Raw genomic sequence first — 21810 nt, forward strand, 5'->3', positions numbered from 1 at the left:
AAAAGGAGAAAAGCCTGTGAAAGAAATCCACTATTACCTGCAATAATATGGATAACTAAAAGGAGTGGGAAGTGTGTTTTGTTTTTGTTTTTTTTTTTTTAATTGGACCCTAATGTCATTGTTATATTCTCCTATTTTCCATTCTATTGCATTTTGGGTTTTAGCACAAAATATGGGTGGACTGATTTAGAATATTTGTCAAAAATACGTAAATATAATAAGAGCCCAAATCCATCTGTAAATCTGAGTTGGCTGGTCAATGTGTGTCTTTTGTACATAGATCCAAGCTCGCAGTGCCAGAAGAATATTCAAGCCAGACAAAGGTGAGCTTTGACCCTGAAGGTATGTGATCCTGCTTATGCAGATTAGACTGCATGAGTAAGTCCTGCTGAAAGATGGGGTGTAAAGACTGCAGGACTTTCAGACTGAACAGGCTCATATGGAAGCAGCTCAGACTTTGGGTATGGTATGAATTGTTAAAATAATGCTCAAATTTTATTCCCTTATCCTTGGGGATAAGGAAGTGGGAGATACTTTACATGGATGATTAACTGTAGCATACAGATCCTTTTCATGAGAACCCCAGGCGCCTTTTAGACATCAGAAAAGGGGTTATAAAGCAAGGTAGTCTGCAAAAGTTTGTATCAACAATCATTCTGGGGAAGACACAAACAAAAAATATCAATGAAATCAGGTAAATCAGAGATTTTTTTTGGAATATTGAGCAAAAGGATTAAAGTTCAGTTTCTCAAAGAAGAGAAGGGTCAGTATCAGGGCCACAGCAGTGAATGCTGACATCAGATTTTTCAAGGTCGACTAGAGTAGTTGTACTAGAGATATCTGCCAAAATCAACAATGCCATATCACACCTGTCAGAAGCTACAACATAATTGCCCTGGAGTGAGTCATGTTAACATCCATGTACTCGGCAAACTGAGCAATTATAAACAGGTCTCTGCTCTCCCTGCTAGTCACTACAGTTATTTGTTTGATTTGTTGCTTTGCCTCAATTCTAGTTAATGTGACTTATGAGCACTTCATGCATACTGGAAAGACAAAGGAGAGAAGTGACTCTGCTGAGGGTCTGGGCAGTTGTCCAAAAAACCTAACTCCATAGTGACAGACAAAATTGGGTCTGACTTACAGGAAAGACTGCAGGATTATGGGGAGGGATGCTGTTAGCTGGCATAGAAACAACAACAGTGAAATTAAACAAAAAAAATAAGATTGTAAAGGAACCAAACTTTACCTTCTCTAGGGCTTGATAGTAAATGCTCTGTAACAGTTTCAGACATTGCTGACTGTACTGATACATTTACATGACTGAAAAGCTCGCTTTCAGTAGTTTCATTTTGCAACACGCACTGCTATAGGAATTAGGAAAATACATATTAACCTCAATATATTGTATGGGAAATGAGGCAAATTATGTTCTTAGGAACTTGGTTACCTTGAAGTTCATCCAATGTCCAGGTGATGACTTAGATTTTCTGAATAGCAGATGTTCAGAAATTGGGAGACAGAAGCTGGCCAATAAAGCTGCCTCAGTAGTGGTGCAGGTTATAAATTCAGCATGGACAATCTGTTCTGCAAAACAGAGCTAAAGTGATTTAAAAGGTTCGTCAAGGTCACGGAAGAATACTATACAGGAGTGCTCCAAAGCACCAGCTGTCAGGACTGTCAAGTCTTGCTAATGAACTGTGGAATCTGTAGAAAATAATACTAATGCTAATTGAAGCCTGAATAGCTTGAAAGTCCAGTAGGTGGTAGCTATTGATTTATTTCCCATGATATCAGCTACACAGCATGGGGCAATGCCTGTCTGCTTATAGTAGTAGCTAATCCATTGCTGATGCCATTCTTACAAATATCTAGCAGGTTTGAAGCCCTCTTCATGAGTTGGGGAGTTTGGTTACATACTTCTCAGGTGATGGATTACTTTTTGCTTTTCTAATAAATCCTGAACAGTGGCTTAGCTTCAAAGAAAGCATACAAAGTGCCCGAAGTTGAAGAAAAGTTTGCTAGTTAGGGCTTTGTCTGGGGGCTGGCGTGGGTCTGAGTAATCTTGGTTAGAATTTAATTAATCTCTTTCACAACCTGACTGCGTGCTTTGGGGGAAAATAAGGCCTTTTTATAAAAGAAAATGCTGTCTGACAATGTATTTTATAAGGAGCCTAACACCAGTTGTGTCTTAGATATGTGAAGGGATGCCTACAGAATCAAGTTCCCCCCTGAGGACAAAGGAGAAATGTATACATTCTGGACCTTTGGGGAATTTGGATCCGAGATAAGTGCTAAGCTTCCTGTCCCTATGAAGACTGAGGATTTTTAATGTAGAAGTTGAACGCAGAACACAGGCTGAATTTAAGCATGGAAAAGTAGGTTTTCTACAGGCTGAGCACCTCAGAAATTGGGCCGCAGCTGAATTGGGGGCTTCGAGAAATGCAGTTTTGAACTTAAGAGCTAAATTTCCCTTAAGTTGCTAATTATGCACCCACAGTCATGTCTGCATGGGAGAACAACTCAGAACTCAGCATAGCTCTGGACCCGTACATGGTCTAAGTGCAGACCTGTGGCACTGAGTTTAACTGAACAAACGAGCCTTACATCTGGGCTCAGGAATCTCTGCACTGCATGGTGTATATCGCCTAGGCCCCCTTTTGAATTCAGACCCATTTTAAAATTAGGACTTAAGTGCTACTGGGAACAATATCCATGTCCGAACAGCCTGGCTTTCAAGGGGTTATGTGAAACACATAGCAAGCACGCTCAATTTCAATGCAGTTTTTAGACTGTGGGTCCAGAATATTCAGAAAACTTTTATAGAACACCAGTATGGGCCTTGATAGTCCTTAAGTGCAGAGGTCCAGGCAGTTTGTTCTCCACTTTGTTTTGTTGTTCCTTTACTTGAGTTTTTTTACTTTATTTTAGAAATTAAGTAAATAGGGATCACAACTCGCAAATGGTATTTGTGTGGGTATGTAAAAGATCTATAGCAGGGCACTTTGAGTTTTAGGAATGTGGGTCTATCTCTACCACCCAAATAGTACAGATCCTCAGAGTCACTTATTAAGTTATTACAACTGAAACACATACTTCTCACGTCACCAGACAGACCTCACTTTGCTACTTGTCTCTGATTGTACTGTACCACCATAGCAAATAAACTCATTTAGTGACAAGTTACAATTTTCCAGATTTATGCTGTGTTGGAATATTCCCACGGTATCTGTTTGTGCGTATTTTCCAATTTAGCCTCTGTCATGGTTTAACCCCAGCCAGCAACTAAGCACCACACAGCTGCTTGCTCACTTCCCCCAGGGCGGGATGGGGGAGAGAATTGGAATCGTAAAAGTGAGAAAACTTGTGGTTTGAGATAAAGACGGTTTAATAGGTAAAGCAAAAGCCATGCACACAAGCAAAGCAAAACAAAGAATCCATTCACCACTTCCCATGGGCAGGCAGGTGTTCAGCCATCTCCAGGAAAGCAGGGCTCCATCACACCTAACGGTCACTTGGGAAGACAAACGCCATCACTCTGAACGTCCCCCTTCCTTCTTCTTCCCCCAGCTTTATATACTGAGCATGACATCATATGGTCTGGAATATCCCTTGGGTCAGCTGGGGCCAGCTGTCCCGGCTGTGTCCCCTCCCAACTCCTTGTGCACCCCCAGCCTCCTCGCTGGTGGGGTGGGGTGAGGAGCAGAAAAAGCCTTGGCTCTGGGTAAGCACTGCTCAGCAACAATGAAAACATCTCGGCGTTATCAACACTGTTTCCAGCACAAATCCAAAACATAGCCCCATACTAGCTACTATGAAGAAAATTAACTCTGTCCCAGCCAAAACCAGCACAGCTCCTAAGTAAAACTCTGGGTTTTGAATCGCAGTTACTTTCAACTAGCAAGCAATTAAATACAACATACTGTCTGTTGAGTGTCCCAGCTGCATTTATGCTCTTAAGGTTTTATTTCACACTATGAAGACTGTAAGGTCTGTTTGCCAAACAAATCTTGAATTTGAGAGTGGAGTTGTTTTAACTGAGCTATGCAGTTTATGCTTTCCCAATGTCAGGGCAAAACTTTACTAATGTGTCAAAAACAAACTTACAATTGTTTTTATATTATTCTGACACTGAGAGTAGTTATTATGAGCTGTTGCTTACAGATATGTAACAGATATGTCTCACTGGCATATGCCTGATCCTGAGCAAAATAAAAATGAAGAAGAAATGGTTCAAGTCTCAAAGAATTTAGGATTTAAATAGGGCAGTTCAAAATGCACTGAATAATCCAGGTGTGACTAGTGTAAGATCTTGTGTCCTTCCATATTCACATCCATATTTTCAAGCTAACACGAAACAAGTTACCATTCAAGCTAACACGAAGCAAGTTACCATTCTTTGATACAAATGAGATGATGAAAATTATTTTTCTCTGAAAGATATTGCTATTAGTACCTCTTTTAGACAACCTGCAGAGCTTTAATTTTTACAATGTATGACTGCAAAGAATACAACGAAAGTTGGCTTTGATTCAATTAACTTTTTAGAATTAGATCAAAGCTAATTAGCTCAATTATCATCTGAACTTTTAATATTTAATTTCCTTAACTCTCTAGAGAAATACCTTCCTTTCAGCCACCAGAAATCCTAAGGTGGCCATTGGAACTGATTTCACTTCTAACATTCAGCAACCATTATTGGCTCTTCTCCCAGAAGCATGTAATTTGTGGCAAGCAGTTTGTAACGCCCTTAAGACAGTTGCTGCAAAGTCTAGCTTTCTGGTCAAGTAAGAATGCTGCAGAAACTGGATATCTGTGTGGCTGAGGAGTCTGGATTTACAGGTTAAAAATAGCTGATACATCAAATGGGTCAGTTTTCATGTGGGACTTTTATGGTGAAGAGCCTGAATCTGTTAATGTCTGTTGAAGCATATATTTACAGGAAAATAACCATTTGGAAGCTGGGTCCAAATCATCACAGTCCCTATTGCAGAAGTGGAACATACACAGAAACTATCTAGTGACTAGTGAACCAGGAATGCTCACAAATTACTTTCTTCTTTAAAAAATTATTACATGATTACAGATTTTGATTCAAAATGCCTTTAAGTGTTTAATGAGGGGTCAGGTACTATATGTATTACATGCACTATATAAAAAGTGCAGGTCTCAAAACTGCTTGAAAGTGAATGGTAACCCATGACAAAAAAAAGTCAATTTGAGAACACAGTCTTGCTGATAAAATAGTAATTTTAGCATGAAAAATTTCTTTCATGATGTTCTACAGCCTTGGCTGTCTTTACTGTTTTCAATGTTTTGATAGAACACATATATTGTATAAATGCAGTGCTCTAAAAAAATTTTAATTTTGCTTCCTTTTCTATTAAAAAATAAACAAACGTAATCAAGTGGTTTTGAGAAAATGTGGCTTGCAAATACAGGGATATTTATTTCCCACTTCAGAGTTTTAAAAATGTGATAGAAAATAATGGGTGCTTAAAAAAATGATAAAATGTTTGTAGTTCTTAATAATGCTCATTTTATATGCATGAAGAATAAAGAAAAAATGTAAGAACAACAGAGTGACCATTGTTTTGTTTTTCTAGAGGTGAAATAAACATTGACGAAGGAAATTAAAGGTAAGAAAAGAAGTCTGTCTAGCTATACATCTCCATTTTGCTGATCATGCATTCTGACCACAGCTTAAAAAAAAATCATTAAAATACATTGTTAATTTATAGCAAATGCTTCATTCATGCTGGCTTAGGTGGAATTTAAGCACAAACTTAAGTCCTTTATTAAATCTGAATGTGATAACTCATGCTCAAAACAAAGCAGGTGTTTAATCAGGACTAATCAGTGAATGTTTATAAGGGCAGCAGTTACTGGTACCTCACCCTATGTGTCAGCCCTGACTAAAATTTTTGTATTTGTTGTAGTGTGTTCTATAAGACCAGTTCGTTTTAGGAATATAATCTCAGTTAAATCTTCACAATGGGAAGCAAATTTACTTGATCTTTCAGATATCAAGATCCTCAAAGACTATTTGGCCATATCTAAGGAGGGAAGAAATCCTGTTAAATTGTTGAAGCAAAATCTGAAATTATGCCTATGTGACCTCTTTTTCTCACTATTTTGAAATGAGTTTAATGACTCATTAGATAGCACAGTGGCAGTTCTACCCTACTTCTTGCAGAAGAAAAACACTACAAACATAAGAGGATTATATTATCATTAGGATTCCTTCTGCATTAATAAGCTTAAGAGGAACCTGAATTACAATAGAAGATAAGTTACAGTAGAATATTCTGCACTGTACCTTGAGTCTAGTTTGGGATCCCTCCCTGCAGCCAATTCAGATGATGTGGTTTAGAAGACTCCCTTTTGTCATTAAAGCTGATCAGGCAAGGCTCTATTTAGACAAATTTAATACTGTTACTAATGAACGAAGATCATAATATCTGGCATGCAGCTGCTGCTAGGAATATCTTGTTCAGTTAGCATTTATACTCTCCTTAAATTCTACTGCTACCAAGTGTTGTGTATGAGTGTATTTTTGCAAAAGTAACTATTTATAGTGATAGTAGATACTAGGGCAAGAAAATAGTAGTCAGTACATCGATCTGCTTTGCAATAGCTGTCGAAAGTCACTCAGTTCTTCAGTTCATATTTGTCTGAAGCATGTCTCTCAAGAAGGGTATGTAAGCATTAATGACTTTCCGCAGTTCCTTCCTGGTTAAAGAAAGTTCAGAACTGATATACATCCAGCCTGCATGGATGAACGTGGAAGGTTTTTGTGGATAAACAGATGTTCTGTCTTATGTGGGATTTTAAGTTTGATCATTCTAGGGAAATGGACAAGAAATATTAACTTGTCAGACAAGCAGTTTCCCTCCATAGGCAAAAAATACTGGAACCAATCCCTGAATCTCTTATTTTCACTTGAGCAGAAGAGTCTCAAGAGCTGCAGTGTTATTTAGAGTATTTTGAAACAGCTTACCTGAAAAAACACTGGAGGTGCCACTTCTCATTTACAACATTTTGAAATTTGCCAAACACCATAACTGGACATCTGAGCAGAAGAGAAAAAAATCTCAGAGCTCTTTAACACACCAGCAGAAACATGCTTTCTTTCACAAAAATGTGGCAGAGATAAAATGACTTGCCTAGTGCTTAGGAATTTGCCACTCAAATATTTGGATAAAGAAATACTTAAACATTTCAGTAGGCTACACATGTGTTAAAGCATTACCATTTTAATGACTAATGAATTACTAATACTTTATCAACGACTTAAAGATCATACCACAGTCATTACAGGGCAAGTCTTTGCTTTACTGCATGTAATGTGTGAATGAAATAAACATACGGTTTTTGAGATACTTTCATTCAGATTCTTACTTGCTTTTCTAGATATCAATATATTGCATCTCATGGAAGTATTGTGTACCTCAAAATTATAGATGGATGAACTCAGGGTGGGGGGAAAGAGGGCAGTATTTTCAAAAGTAGTGGCTAAATGTGATCTTCTATATCAATAATTACCCTCCTAAACAAAAATGTATTTGGTGTTTAGATTTTGTTTTATATTAAAAGTAAAATTTCCCAAATTATCTACTTGGCTCAACACCCTGTATTTCATTTTTAGGTACAATTAACTGAGGAGCATATGTATTATTGAATTGCAATGAGACTTTAACTTCCATGTAACTTTTAAAATGTAAATTACATTTCAAAAATGCATAATGCCTTTTGGAAATTTTACCCATGGGTGTAATAATTTGAAAATATCACCCCAAGTTACTTTTTCAGGACTCCTAGCACCACAACAACAGAACTTAACTATCAGCTATTTTCATTCTCAGTAACATGTTCCTAGCTTTATATGAAAAGTCACTGCACAGAGGATGCAGGTTACTATTACTGTCTTTTATAGGGTAACACATACTCTAACTTCTCCCTGTTCATAAAATCAATAATTGTAAAATTCTTACCACCAGTTTGAACAGCAACAAACTCTTAAGTGACTGCAGCAAACAACTGAATAGATCCTGCTAACTCCTACTCTAAAAGCCATTAAAGGTTAGAATAGTAAAGAACGCAATAGGATAGTTAGAATACTCATTAGAACTGACGTGTCCAAAACCCTAAAATTTTTTAATGTTTGTCTAGATAGTAATGAACAGATGAACCTCAAAGATGGAATTATGTTGGTTGTCACATCAGGCACAACGTCACTGCAGCCTATTCTAAAAGGAAAAAAAAAAAGAGCCAGTCCCTCTTATTACTTAGATTTATCAGCTCTTCATTTAATGAACACAATACTGATGCATTAGGTCTGAATTGGGTGAGTTACAGTTATTCCTTGTGTTGTAGGAGAAAAAAATGTCTGTCAGCATCATCAGGCATGAAATTTTGTCTCAGGACTGTGAATCATTCAGTGTTTTGTTGCCTGACCTTGCTTTTCTGCCTGTTTGCATGTCTGAAACTCTGCGTTGATCTTGGGGGGCTATTTCAGCTGAACTGAGCTTGCTAGGCTCCCCGTTGAGCAAGGCTGTTAGGCAAGACAGCTGCATGACATTTGGTTTAATTTGTTGACACTAAAAATCCCTGAGTTCAGCTCTGATGGAAGACAGATCGTGTAATGCCCCAGTGAAGGACTTGGAGCATTCTTAGTGTAGAGGCTTCAGACCAGAGAACAGTGCGCTAATACTAAATTAGCAAGAGGTCAGAGAGCTTTGGTAGTCTTTGTGTTAATGGAAATCTGAATTTTACCTGTGGCTTAGCACTTTTTTACATGCCCTGTAAGCATCTGAATGCTTAAATTTTAAGGTTTTATTTCATTATTCAAAACTGAGATTTCAGTAAGTTGCACATCCAAAAAAAGTGTTTATCATGCCTGTCTGCCCAAAAGGGATTGAACAATCCTCGGATTTATTTTTGCATTGCTAGCAGTTATAGAAGCAATAAAGAAATTAGAGCAGTACTTACTAGACATGAATATAATATTTCTGTCAGCATTTTCTTATTTAGAAAAGAGTAAATAAAGCTTATGATTTCTGGAATTTTTTCATTATTAGGGATTCCTAACAATCACCCTCTTCTTTCAATTCAGGGATGAATTCCTCAATCTCTGTTAAAAGAAATGTATAGTTTCCAACAAAAGTTTTCTGCTTTCTGAGTGTCCTGTAACAGAAGGGAATTTGAGGAGGAGCTAAGAGGAATTAAAAAACCACACTTTTACAGAGTGGATTAGAAACATGCATGCTAACCTGCAGACACTTGTGAAGAATGAGAACATCAGTGCATTATTTCATGACTTTTACTGTTAGTGTTGTCTTAAATATACTGTTTCAAGGGTTTATTTATTTTTTTCAGTTGCATAATTTTTCATCAGCTTCTTGTTGGTCCATATTAAAAAAAATAATAAAAATATTGTGTGTCCCAGATTCTCCAATCCTCAGGGTGACTGTGCTCTTGCAGCCATGTTTGTGTAGAGAAGAGATCCTTGAAAACCTCCCACCTTCTGTCCGTGCTCTGGCAGCTGCCCTCATGCAATCAGCCAAGAAAGAGCTCACATGCACAGGAGAGAGCTGCAGGCTCTGCCCCGGTGTGGTGTCGGCTGAGGCTGCCTGCTCAGACACCAATGTGTACCCTCACCTCAGGTGGCTGAGTAAGGGTAAAAGAGACCAAATTGAAAATACGAAGAAATAGGGGTGAAAAAACTAAACAATCCTTCCTCTTACTCCCCCCAAAGAACGGAAAGCAATGATGAAAAGTAATTAAAATAATAAAGAAAAAGGAAAGACCTGAAGGGAGGAAACTGCCTGGGAAAAATAGGATTTAGTCTAGTTCTGAATAGCTTAGATGTCAAGAGCCTGGAGAAAACATGGCGCAGGAGCGGAAGCCCAATTCCACGGTCAGAATTCATGTCAAACTGCTAGTGTTCCTAAATGTTTTCCTGAGGAATCACGGGATCTGAATTACATCTGCACTGGGCTTCTATATGTGGAATATTGGATGATTGCCCTCGAAAGCCCTGCTGGCTTGTTAGCTGACTGGGAAATGCTCAGACATTATACATAGACCATCACTGCAACTTTCTAACATAGGATCTGAAGGAAATGAGAAGAATAACAGAGTGTTCAATGTCCCATATTTCTTCTGTTAATTTGCCTGTGTGCCTTTTTAATCCGGGTAAATAAATCCAAGAGGCAACTAAGAGTTACTCATAGCTACTCGTTTTATGAAGAAGTGCTGTCTTTGTTGTGAATCTGTCACCTGCTTGTTTCATTTATTTTTCCTTAATACTTTTAGGGTGATATGCTCATTAAAATGAAATCCACTGAACATATGCAAGTACTTAATGACAAGTTTAAATTGTACAGATTTTGTGAACCTTAGCTGCCTTTGCAGTATACAAAGTATAGAGGAGCAGAACATGCTTTGTCATAGGGCAGCAGTTGAAGGAGAAACAGAAATAGGATTGAATGATTTGAGTCACAACCAAAAGAGTTCCCACTAGCACCATTGTGTTGATTTGACAGCTATGGTCTGAAAACAAACAACAAGTGATAACTTGGGTGATGCTCAAAATTGATAAGCTTTTCCATAAAATGCTATTGTTGTCTTTGATCCTAAAATATCACATAGGCCAGATGATCTGCTAACACCCTCTGCAGAATATGTGATCTGTAGTAATTTCTCACACAGACACTTAAATTGTAAATATTTTAAGACTGAGAAATATATTTTGTTAATGAGCAAAAATGAGCTTGCCTGTCACTGCACAGGTGGTTGTGTGACATGGTGCAATGGTGACAAAAAGTGGATTATATCTGTGATCTGAAAGGAGCACAGAGAGTTTCGGAGTTGTGCTTTCATTAGGTGTGTGGTAGGAAAGGTACGTTAGAAAATGTACTCTAGCCACTGCCTTTTCACAGCTTTCCCCTGATCTCCAGGTTTCAAATCACCTCCTGGAGTGAAGTTTGTAATTCACTGGGCTTAAGTCACACACTTTGACATGAGTTACACTGTTCACTGAACTGGAGTAACTTCATAAATAATCCTCATTCCCTAGGGAGTCCAGTCTATTCATCACTTCCTTCGATGTTCTCTCCCATGCAGATTAGCACACATGGAGTAAAAAAGGAGCTGCCACCCATAAGTGATGCTGGCTCTTTGTAAAAGGCGATAACAGTGCCATTTCTTATAATATGGACTGGAGAAGTCAAGCTGAATTATACATTACAGACATCTTACCTATTCTGCAGTGTCTGTGTTGAAGGCCATTATCTTCAGTCCTTTGGGAACTGCAAGGAACTAGAGACATGGAAGCTCAGAAGAAAGAAGAAGAAAAAAGAATTAAAACTTTTTTTGGCTAGAAGCAAATTTTAGTTTGTTATTCAGCTCAGCTCCACTGTGTTCCACTTTCAAAGTTTCACTAGCTGTTCCACTTAAAAAGCAAATGAGAGCATGAAAAAGAAAGATTCCTTTAAAGTTATATTTCTTCAGGGAGACAGGTAAGGTCTCTGGACTTTTGGCTAACATTAGAGAAGCAGAATTTGCCAAAATAGGTTAGACAACTTCCGCTTAGCTCTTCTTCTATTTTTATCTATGAAACAAACTTAGTTCACCAAAGCATATAGCCATTCATGTTGACAAACACTAGTTATGCCTAAACCAGGAGGCTACTTATTTTGGACTCGTATTTCAACATGAACTAAGTTAGGAACATAGTCCAGAGCACTCTCTGTAAGAGCTTGCATGTACTTTTTTTTCCATATATAGAGAGTTTAGGGACATTAACTTCCTTCCCTAGACACTTAAGGCAGGTGTCTGAGCTTTTTTCCCTCTTTCCAAGGGGCCTTTATGATGTGTCATCGACAAGCAGCACTAACTCCCCACAATGCAGGCTCTAATATGACTTGACCCAGACTTTTAGCAGTCTGCACCATCAGCTCATGTACAGTGAACATCTACTTGCTGAAATGCCATCTATGTGCTGGACTCCACTGTGACTGTACACACTTTAACAGGCTAAGCGCTAGGGAAACGCATAAGCTTTGTTATGTTAGATACAAGTAATGTTTAAAGGCAAAATAACAGCTGAATATTAAACATGAGAATTCCAGACAGCTAAGAGAAGCAGAAATTATGTTTTTCCTCTTGTAATTAGGAATTTTTTAAAAAGTGTCATAGAGAATTTTTCTGTCCATTCATAACACCATTTTTTTCAGTCTCAGAACAGGAAATTTCAGAAGACAGCTTTTTCAGATGAAAAACATGTATTTTTTTTCTGTTGGTGAGTAAAGTCACATATTATTGTGTTTGTGAAAATAATTGTGGCTGGTTTTTCTTGACTGCACTGTAATTGAAAAGGAAACATTTTGCAAGTAAACTAGAGCACTGGGTTTTCTGGTATGGACTAGAAAAGGAGTTTGTGGTTTGCGTGGCTTGCTTCTGATCCTTTCACATCTCTATATTTCTTTATGTTCAAAGAGCAACGTTTCAAATGAAGAAATTGCCTCCTGTTCAGAACTTCTTTTTGCCTAGTAAATAATAGAAACACTTCTGGTCTTCTTTGAAAAAAAAAAAAAAATCTGTTTTGCACTAAACATCCAATAAATCAAATCTTTCCTGAAAATGCAGTCCCTTCTTTAGTAGGTAGTTTGCATGTAGGCACTTTTGGAAGAATATCTCAGAATTTCAAATCTGGATCATTCCATCAAGCCAAGCTTCTTCCATCAAGACAAGGTTTTTCATAACTTTGTAGGGAACAAATTGTAAAAATTCTGTCATGTAAATGTTAGATACTTTAACTTTTAATTATGCACAAAATAAAACAACAACAATAAAAGCCTTAGCATAACTAACATTTACAACTGAACAGCCTGTATGAAGATAACTTTTGCCACTTCACACTCCAGTGAAATAATACCTTGATAAAATGCTTCACTGGGAACAGATGCTAGCTGTTGGGATAAAATGCCTGTAGCAAGTTCAAGCAACTTCAAATCTATCTCATCTAAGCCTATGCCTGACAGCAAAAGTAGAAAGGCACTTATAGTCTTTCTGTTGCTTACAACAGCACAGGTAACATATGTTTTCTGATTAACTTTTGGTGTGGTAGAAGATGCTGCAAGCTGAGAACCTGCTAGGTATTGCGGGCAAGGGAAGGGGCATTTGAGGAAAAAAATCTAGTGAAATATGGCAAATTTATTGTCTCTGACAGAACTTACTATAGGGACTGTCTGAACAACTAATTGAAGAAAAACACATATTGGCATTTCCATTTCTTAAGACTTATGTTCAGATCTTGGATTTCTGTCACAAGTTAGAAGGATTAAGTAGCATCAGAAAAAAAGTGAACCTGGCAACAGCCAGTGCCTTACATAGGAACATACAGGATGTTACCTTGGGGAATATAAGAAAACTTCTGCTTGACTAAAAACAATCCCCTAGTTTCCCCCCTCTTCCTTTTTTTATGGAAAATAAACGTTTAAGAAAAACAATACTATCAAATGCATTCTAAAAGCAGAACAGAGAACCACCTCAGTATTGGAAATGAAAACCTGTCTTCCTTTCATCTGCACCCTAAAAGTTTATGAAAGTTAGCAGAAATTAATCAAAAACAATCAGGAACAAATCAGAAACAAGCTCAGTCTTGCATCAAATAAAAATGTCATGTTTATTGTCAGTTATTCAGTCTCCTCGATTCACTTGGATTCACCTCCATTTCACTGCAGCAGCTGTAAACAAAACGCGTCCAGCTCAATTGTAGGCTGACTCTTTGAATCTTAGTTTGAATCTTTGTTGGTGTCTTCAAAACACCAGCTGTTATACTTCTTTAAAGGATTAATACATTTTGAACATGCCGAGAAAGAGACTATATAACATCTTGCCAGAGACCGTGACTGTAACTCTAGTCAAGGAGTCATCCTTAAGAGCAGCCCACTCCTCAGGAAGCCAAACCTTTTACTCACATACTTCTTACAGGAAACTCACCGAGAATCGTACCTCAATTCAATGTAATTGCAGAAAAGGGTTAAGGTATTTTGAACTGATCTAAACCACACTATGAATTTGCCCTCTGTATGAGTCTAGCAAAACTACATTTAAAATTGTGTGTTCAGCCCTGGGCCTTATCAGGAGTATTCCACAATATCCTACAATACACAAGGGCAAAATTCCTTTGATGCAAACTTTGTCACCTATTAAATACACCCTCGGTGTACATATCTAGGCAAACTCCTGACCTCTTGAAATTAAATTATCCTCTTCCAGTGCATCAGATTTAAAATGATTTTACAAATTGGGATAAGCTCAATTTATCCTAGTTTTCCAGATTAAATATTATTAAAATCCTCCCTTTTTTGAGTCACCTTTCTGAAGCTTTCCTGTCTCGATGTCCTTGAGAGTATTATCAACATTTGTTTAGCTTTGGGACATTAGGAAGCATTGAAGAATCACTATTTAAAAAAACAAACAAACAAACAAAACCGAACCCTGTCATACTATGATATTTCCTGATTTATTTCTTTATTATTTGTTTTTAGTGTCATATATTGCATTGGTGCATCTATGAATGGATTATTATGGAATAAAGTCCTCATCCAAAGATAATTTTTAACTGTATTCTGCTTTTAATGAAATCAATTGTTTGGGATTTTAATTCACAAATTTATGAAAAAGATACTGTCTAATCTAACTCAAAATACCATTTCATTTTCAAATATTGTTTACTTTGTCATTATTTTGACAACACTGAAATGAGTGCTATTTTTTCACTGACATAAAAAAAGAACACTAGGATTGCTTTCCACACCCCTTTTGCAAACCATTTTTCAGTGCAAGTATCTTGTTTCAGGACAGGCAAAAGAATACTTGAAGCAGTTTGTAAAATTTCTGGACAAAACTGAAACAACTAACCAGAAGGCAGTTTAGGGAATGATATATTACATGCATGTATAGATGCAGCCATCTTTTCTCACTACTCTTAAGTTCAGAATTTTATTATAAAATGTGAAATCCTGAGACAGTTGCCTAAGAGAAATGAACATCACTTCAAAATGGTAATCTAAATCATCCAGATTATCTAAAAGCAAATAAAACAGTTCTTTACAGTGAGAGTTGATCTCCCTACCTAAGAGTGAATAGAAAAGTTTTGGGATAGAATACAGAAAAAGTACAGGTTTATTTTTTTATCTTTCTTTTGTTGTGTCTTAACCTGGCAGGCAGCAAAACACCACACAGCCGTTCACTCACTCCTCCCCCAGTGGGTTGGGAAAGAATCGGAAAAAAGGTAAAACTGGTGGGTTGTGATAAAGGCAGTTTAATAGGACAGAAAAGGAAGGGAAAATAATAATAATGATAAAAGAAGATACAAAACAAGAGATGTGCAATACAATTGCTCACCACCAGCTGACTGATGCCCAGCCAGTGCCCGAGCAGTGGGCCACCATTCCCTGTCCCCCCCCTCTGCAACTCCCCTCATTTTTTTTGTTCAGCATGATGTCACATGGTATGGGATACCCCTTTGGCCAGTTTGGGTCAGCTGCCCTGGCTGTGTCCCCTCCCAACTTCTTGTGCCCCTCCAGCCTTCTTGCTGGCTGGGCATGAGAAGCTGAAAAGTCCTTGACTTAGTGTAAGCACTGCTCAGGAACAACTAAAACATCAGTGTTATCAATATTCTTCTCATGCTAAATCCAAAACACAACACTATATTAGCTAGCTACTAGGAAGAAAATTAACTCCATCCCAGCCAAAACCAGGACACCTTTTTGCCTGGTTTTATTTGTTTACATAAAATGCCACATGGATCTTATTGCACCAATAGCAAACAATTTTTTTTTAAAAGGGTTTTGAACTGATATTTTTTAAAACTTGATGTACTTTTAATTACTCCAGTGATTAGAAGCTATTAAAGAAACCCTTCCGTTTGGATGATATTTTGTGAAAGAAGAGTTGAAATGAAGTAAGTAGCATGGAAGAACCCTTATCAGTTACAACTCATATACAGAAGTCTTCATTTCCTGCTGCTCTGAGATGTATTTTACCTCTGAGGTCAGGTGAAAGACACGTAACAAAGATGGTACATGTATCCTGTGTGGATTTATGGAAGGACTCTTCTCCCCTCCCTGATATTTAGTTTCTGTTTTCCATATTTGCTGATGATACTGCATATTTTTTCTTGAATGTTCATCAATATACATTAGATAACCTCCTGAACCATAAAAGTATTTCACACCACATTCCAAAATTTTATATGATCCAAAAGCTTAAGTAATGACCCTAAAGTGAAGTCCTTGAAATATTGATTTTTATTTGCTATTCTTTAAGTTTTTATATGAAAATAATAATTCCTTAAGGTATGGGGTTTTTTAACAAAAGGGGTTTTATTATAAAAGTAAAATTCACTGTGAAATAATGTAATCAGATAATTTTTAATTTAAATTATAAACTATAAAAGCTTTCAAATATGTTAGAAATCACATGTTAAATTCAAGCCCTATGAAAATCTAAATTGTTTTAATGTAACCACAGGCTAACCATTTCTTTCTGAAGTGATTATTCTTTCTTAGCTGTTTTTAAACTGTTTTTCAAGCCAGGGCCATCATAGCTACATTTAACTACACTGTATGATCTAGAAAAGCCTTTGGAAAGCCTTTGGAGTACAGCATAGATGACACACATCTGTACTCTTTCAGTAAACTGAAGGTTAAATATTTCTATAAATTAATTATTATATTCAAGCTAACAACAAGTAATTTGTCTTCAGTTTTTGCATAATTCAAAGCTTTTGCATGTTGGCGAACTCAGAGGGTCAAACAGAGAGACATATTATTTAAAAAGCTTACTTAAACTGGAAAAAAATCTGGTAAATGTTAGAGAGGGACATGCAGGGAAATGTTTAATCACTGCATGACTTCCTCTGTGTGTGTGTGTATGTACGTGCATACCCATATGCACAGGCACGCAGCCACACACACCATGTTAATATGGACTTTAATAAGTCTTATTTGTCAGCTTCTTCAGTTAACTTCCCAAACACTTTGGCCACACAAAATTTTTTTTCTGTACCTCAGAAGATCCTCAGAAGATCCTCACTGTTTAGCTGAGATGATTGAAAGATTTTACATTTTTACAAAGTAATGTCAGAATAAGTAACGGATAATTTCAGAAAGAATAATTCCAGAGAGACGACCAAATGAACATACCAACTCTCCTTTATGCTGGAGTCATTATGGACTCACAGATATGTTCTGAATGACTCCTAGTAAAATCATCTTACGATGCTGCATTGTACAATGGACACCTGAAACAAGTAAGTTCTTTTTAATAGACAGAGCTATCTCCAGTTGGAAAGCAAATCCTTGCTGTTTAGAATATGTTTTCTAATCTTTTTGGGGAGAGTGTTTCAGGTTGATGTACTGAAAGATATCTTTGGATTTATTCAGAAATTCAATTTTCCTTATAGTTCTGGCTTAGGCTCTTTCCTATTGGACAGGTTTGGTTTGACTCCTTCTGTCAAAGGAGATTTGATCAAAATCTCCACCAGTTGGTAGGACCAGGGTTTCTTCCCCTTCCAACTCAAAATCAGTCAATTTTTGTCTCTTCTCATTATACTGAAAAGCTAAACAAGTGAAAGAATGTATAGCTATTTTGTTTAGAAGTATGTTCTGCAAATTTGTGAGTTGGTCCCATTGTGTTAATGCAGACAGAAGCTATACATTAACAGAAAGAAATGCAGAAAGATTACATTTGCTTACTCTCACATTAAGCATTGCCTTTTAAAGGAGGACAAATATGTTTTCTTTGGTGAACAAATAGGGTAAAGAGAAATCAAGAGATGTGTAATTGATTTTGTCCATTTACTTACATAATTTTTTTCCCCTTATTTCCCTTATTTATTTCTGATAATTTTGCAATTTAATCTAGTAAATGGTTTGTAATCGGATTGAAATCTTTGTACTAGAGCTTTCTGTTCTATCTTTGCTAAGAGGTGAGGTAGTATCTTCTGTGTCTAAAACTGATCAAATGTCCATAAGAATAATATTACCTACATAAATGGATGTCAGTGGAACATAGGTTAGGAAGTTTCAGAAGCAAAATTATTTTTGTCTTCTCCTGCCACACCAATGAAAATGACATCACCAATGTTGTTAACTAGTTTTCTGCATAAAGAGTAAGATGTCTCAAACATCTGTTTAGTCATTGACTTCAGCCAAGCTGATTGCTTATGCCTGTGAAGTCTTCACAGTTGGACTGCTGGGATTCTTCCTGTGCCTCATGCTTCCCTTGGCACAGTGTTTCACCATGTTATTTCTCCCTCTGTCCTTTTGTCCTGGTTTCAGCTGGGATAGAGATAATTGTCTTCCTAGTAGCTGGTACAGTGCTATGTTTTGAGTTCAGTATGTGAAGAATGTTGATAACACTGATGTTTTCAGTTGTTGCTAAGTAGTGTTTAGACTAAGTCAAGGATTTTTCAGCTTCTCATGCCCAGCCAGCAAGAAGGCTGGAGGGGCACAAGAAGTTGGGAGGGGACACAGCCAGGGCAGCTGACCCAAAGTGGCCAACGGGGTATTCCATACCATGTGACATCATGTCCAGTATATAAACTGGGGAGAGTTGGCCTGGGGGGGATTGCTGCTCGGGAACTAACTGGGCATCAGTCGGTGAGTGGTGAGCAATTGCATTGTGCATCACTTGTTTTGTATATTCCAATCCTTTTATTATTATTGTCATTTTGTTATTGTTAGTACCATCATTATTAGTTTCTTCCTTTCTGTTCTATTAAACTGTTCGTATCTCAACCCACGAGTTTTACCTTTTTCCTTCTGATTCTCTCCCCCATCCCACTGGGGGGGGGGGGGAAGTGAGTGAGCGGCTGCATGGTGCTTAGTTGCTGGCTGGGGTTAAACCATGACACCTTTAGATTCCCATTCTCGACTCCTTTGATATCCCTTTCTGCTACATCTGAGCCCCGGTTTTAAAGTTTTCACTTTTAACCAAATCTATTTTCTTCATGTCAGTTTTTACCTTCTTATATAACCTTCCTTGCAGTGAAAAAATGATACAAGAATTGCCTTTTAAACATGAATGAAGCAGTATCAACCACTGTGCTGTCCAAAGCAGAGAAATGAATTGATTTGGTGAAATTAAATATTGATACTATGCTCTCAGGGCCAGCACAAAACTAGGCAATTTTGCAAATTTTGCAGGGCCCTCTGAGAGCTGGTGTGAAAAGATATTAAAGTACAAGTAGGACAAGTGGCTAAAAGAGAGGAGTCTGTAGCTGCCACACCAGAATTTTAAGATATGGGTTCTTGTGAACATTCTTGCACAGCTACACAGAATGTAAAATGGTAAAGAGCAGAGGGTCTTTTGCACCATCTTTACTCAGCCAGAAATACAGACAACTTGATTCCATTTGAGTGTGTGTAATTGTACCTGCATGAAGCAAATGTGGAACTGCATGGGAATTTCACTTGAAGGTGGTCCTCAACTTGAGTCAAACCAAAGGAGGTTCCCTTCATAAGCTGCATAAATAGACAAAGGATACAAAATTCTGGGTCAATCATCAGTCAGAGAAAGTACTTCTATAAACAGTTTTGTTTTCTATAAGGCTATAAGGCTGAATGTTAATTTTCATACTAGCAATAATGATGTACTTTGAGTTCTGAAATAATAAAAAGCTAGAAAATACAAAAGGTTATTTTAAAGGTACTCTTCAATTTATTGGTTATGATTTAAGTTAGGCACTAGTTTTTATCTCAAAAACTGAAGAGCCTCTTACCTTAGTGACTATTTTTTTAGATGAAAGAAATGTGGCCACATTCCCTATTGTACATTTGAAGAACACTTAGGTCAGTTAAATATACATCTCTACAGGACAGTAAAATTTCATCCACTCTGTGTGTGTGCGTGAGTGTGCACACACGCATGCACAGAAAAGGACAGGTCGTCAAGCTCTTACAGTCTAGACACTCTTATTTGTATTAGGAAGGGACATGTTGAAAAGTAGGCCATAAGCTGATCATTCAAGGTCATAGATTTGGAACAGCCTTGGCAGTGGTGCGTCATGCTCAGCAAGACTGCTTTTCCTAACCTTTATTTTGTGTCAAATTCAGAAGCATGCTTTCTACTCAAACCATTGAAAATACCTTGTATTTATTTCCAAAACAGGACTGATGTAAAAAACAGCATTGCAATTCAAATCTACCAAAGAAGGGTTCCTTTGCTTTCTTAAGAGAGTATACTGAACCCACTTAATCAGCTCACTAATATAACATCAATGTTCACTTAACACAATTTGAGAACAGAAAAGTTCTCTCCTATTCTTCTTCTTCTGTATTCTTACTTCCTTATACTTCTCTCTGTGAGCAAAACTCATTTGCATACTGGTATGAAAGAGACAATAAGTTACAACAATAGAAGAGAATGTAAGTTCATGTAACTGTTAATTTGGTTCTGTAATCTTAAAGAAATGGACTCTGAAGCAAAAGCATCATCTCTTATAAATGTTTTTGATTTTGAATAAACTGTATTTTTCAGAAGCTTAAATTGCTGAATTAAAAATTGCCCCAAATCAAGATAATCCTGAAAAGAAAAAAACCCAAACAAACAAGAAGCTAAAGCTGTGAATATGTTTTAGATCTCATTTTCCTCCACTTAAATCTTCTGTGAATATCAAACTTCTGAACTTTACTCAAACCTCATTTAACTCTTCTTCAATAGTATTTTTATATTATCAATTCTGTATTATCATTCTGTGTTAACTTTCTCTATTCTCTTCAAGCTGATCTCTGGCTTTTTATTACTAGCTATATTTATTCTTTTAAATATAAAACCGACTTCAACAAATGCATCATTTATGAAACTGGCTGTATGTATTGTTCATACTTCTAGTCAGCCACTACTTCTTGAGCCTTTTGTTGTTATTTATTTTAAAATGGGTATTCTGATGACTTACGAGCATGTACTGAAGCATCATCTGTAGCTCAAATTGCAATACAGCTTTTTGTTCTCTGTACTTTATAGTTCTTAAATCTTTCTCCTTCCCAGACTCTCAATATTTTTTTCATTTTTAAAAACCTTCTGTTTATTGCTTCCACTAATCTTTAGATCTCTGCTTAACCTCATTGCCCACTATTGCCCTTTTCTACATTTAGATTTAACCAGCATGTCAGTTGCAGTCTCTCCAGAAGGTTTCTTCTGAGAAAAAAAAAAAAAAAAAAAGAAAAAAGAAAAAAAATCCACAATTTTATGGTACTCGTGTTATCACAGCTTTCCTCAATTCTGTGTCCTGAAAAATCTATACTCATCCTGGTTTTATAGGAAATGTCAATAGAAGTGGAGAAAAGACAGGAAATAAAGATTTTTGGGTTTTGAAAAAAGTTGCCCCCTTTAAAATAAACTCATGAAAATCTTTGAGCATACCCCCTAGATCCCTATCACTTCTGATACAGTCTGCAGAGAAAGGCAAGTCACAAATGGCAAAGGGGTCTAAGCCTGACACACAAAGACTGAAGTGCCTGAAAGAAGTCTCAGAGGAGTTAATAATGGTGTAACAGATCCATCTGAGAGAATAGAAGAAAATATAAATGAATCTTCAAGCTTTAGATGAAGACTAATTATGCCCATCTTCTGAGTGTTGCTTATTGCTAGAGTTACATTTTTTGGTAGTTCTAAAGTGTCATACTCTACGCAGTCTTCAACGCTTTCAGTAAACTCATCTTCTTTGTTTTTATTACCTACACTTAGGTACAGGTTTTCATTTTTGGCATTGACTAAAAGCAAGCAGAAAGC

The 21810-nt window shown here is 37.0% G+C and overlaps 1 long non-coding RNA gene across 5 annotated transcripts in view; it reads right to left on the reverse strand.

Moving 5' to 3' along the window:
• LOC128139717 (uncharacterized) overlaps positions 1-19553 on the reverse strand; it is a 31704-nt gene extending 12151 nt beyond the window's left edge. The window contains exons 1-5 of one of the 5 annotated variants that reach the window (XR_008234480.1): positions 19453-19553; positions 11263-11337; positions 7001-7072; positions 1451-1587; positions 1250-1367 (exon numbers count right to left, since the gene is read on the reverse strand). This is a non-coding gene — a long non-coding RNA (uncharacterized LOC128139717). Of the gene's footprint in view, positions 1-1249; positions 1368-1450; positions 1588-3411; positions 3515-7000; positions 7073-8192; positions 8250-11262; positions 15483-19452 lie in introns of those variants that run through there. The other 4 variants (XR_008234478.1, XR_008234476.1, XR_008234479.1 and 1 more) reach the window with 4 other exon arrangements.
• Positions 19554-21810: the final 2257 nt, after the last annotated feature.

Source organism: Harpia harpyja, chromosome 3 (assembly GCF_026419915.1).
Source record: "Harpia harpyja isolate bHarHar1 chromosome 3, bHarHar1 primary haplotype, whole genome shotgun sequence".
Taxonomy (NCBI): Eukaryota; Metazoa; Chordata; class Aves; order Accipitriformes; family Accipitridae; genus Harpia; species Harpia harpyja.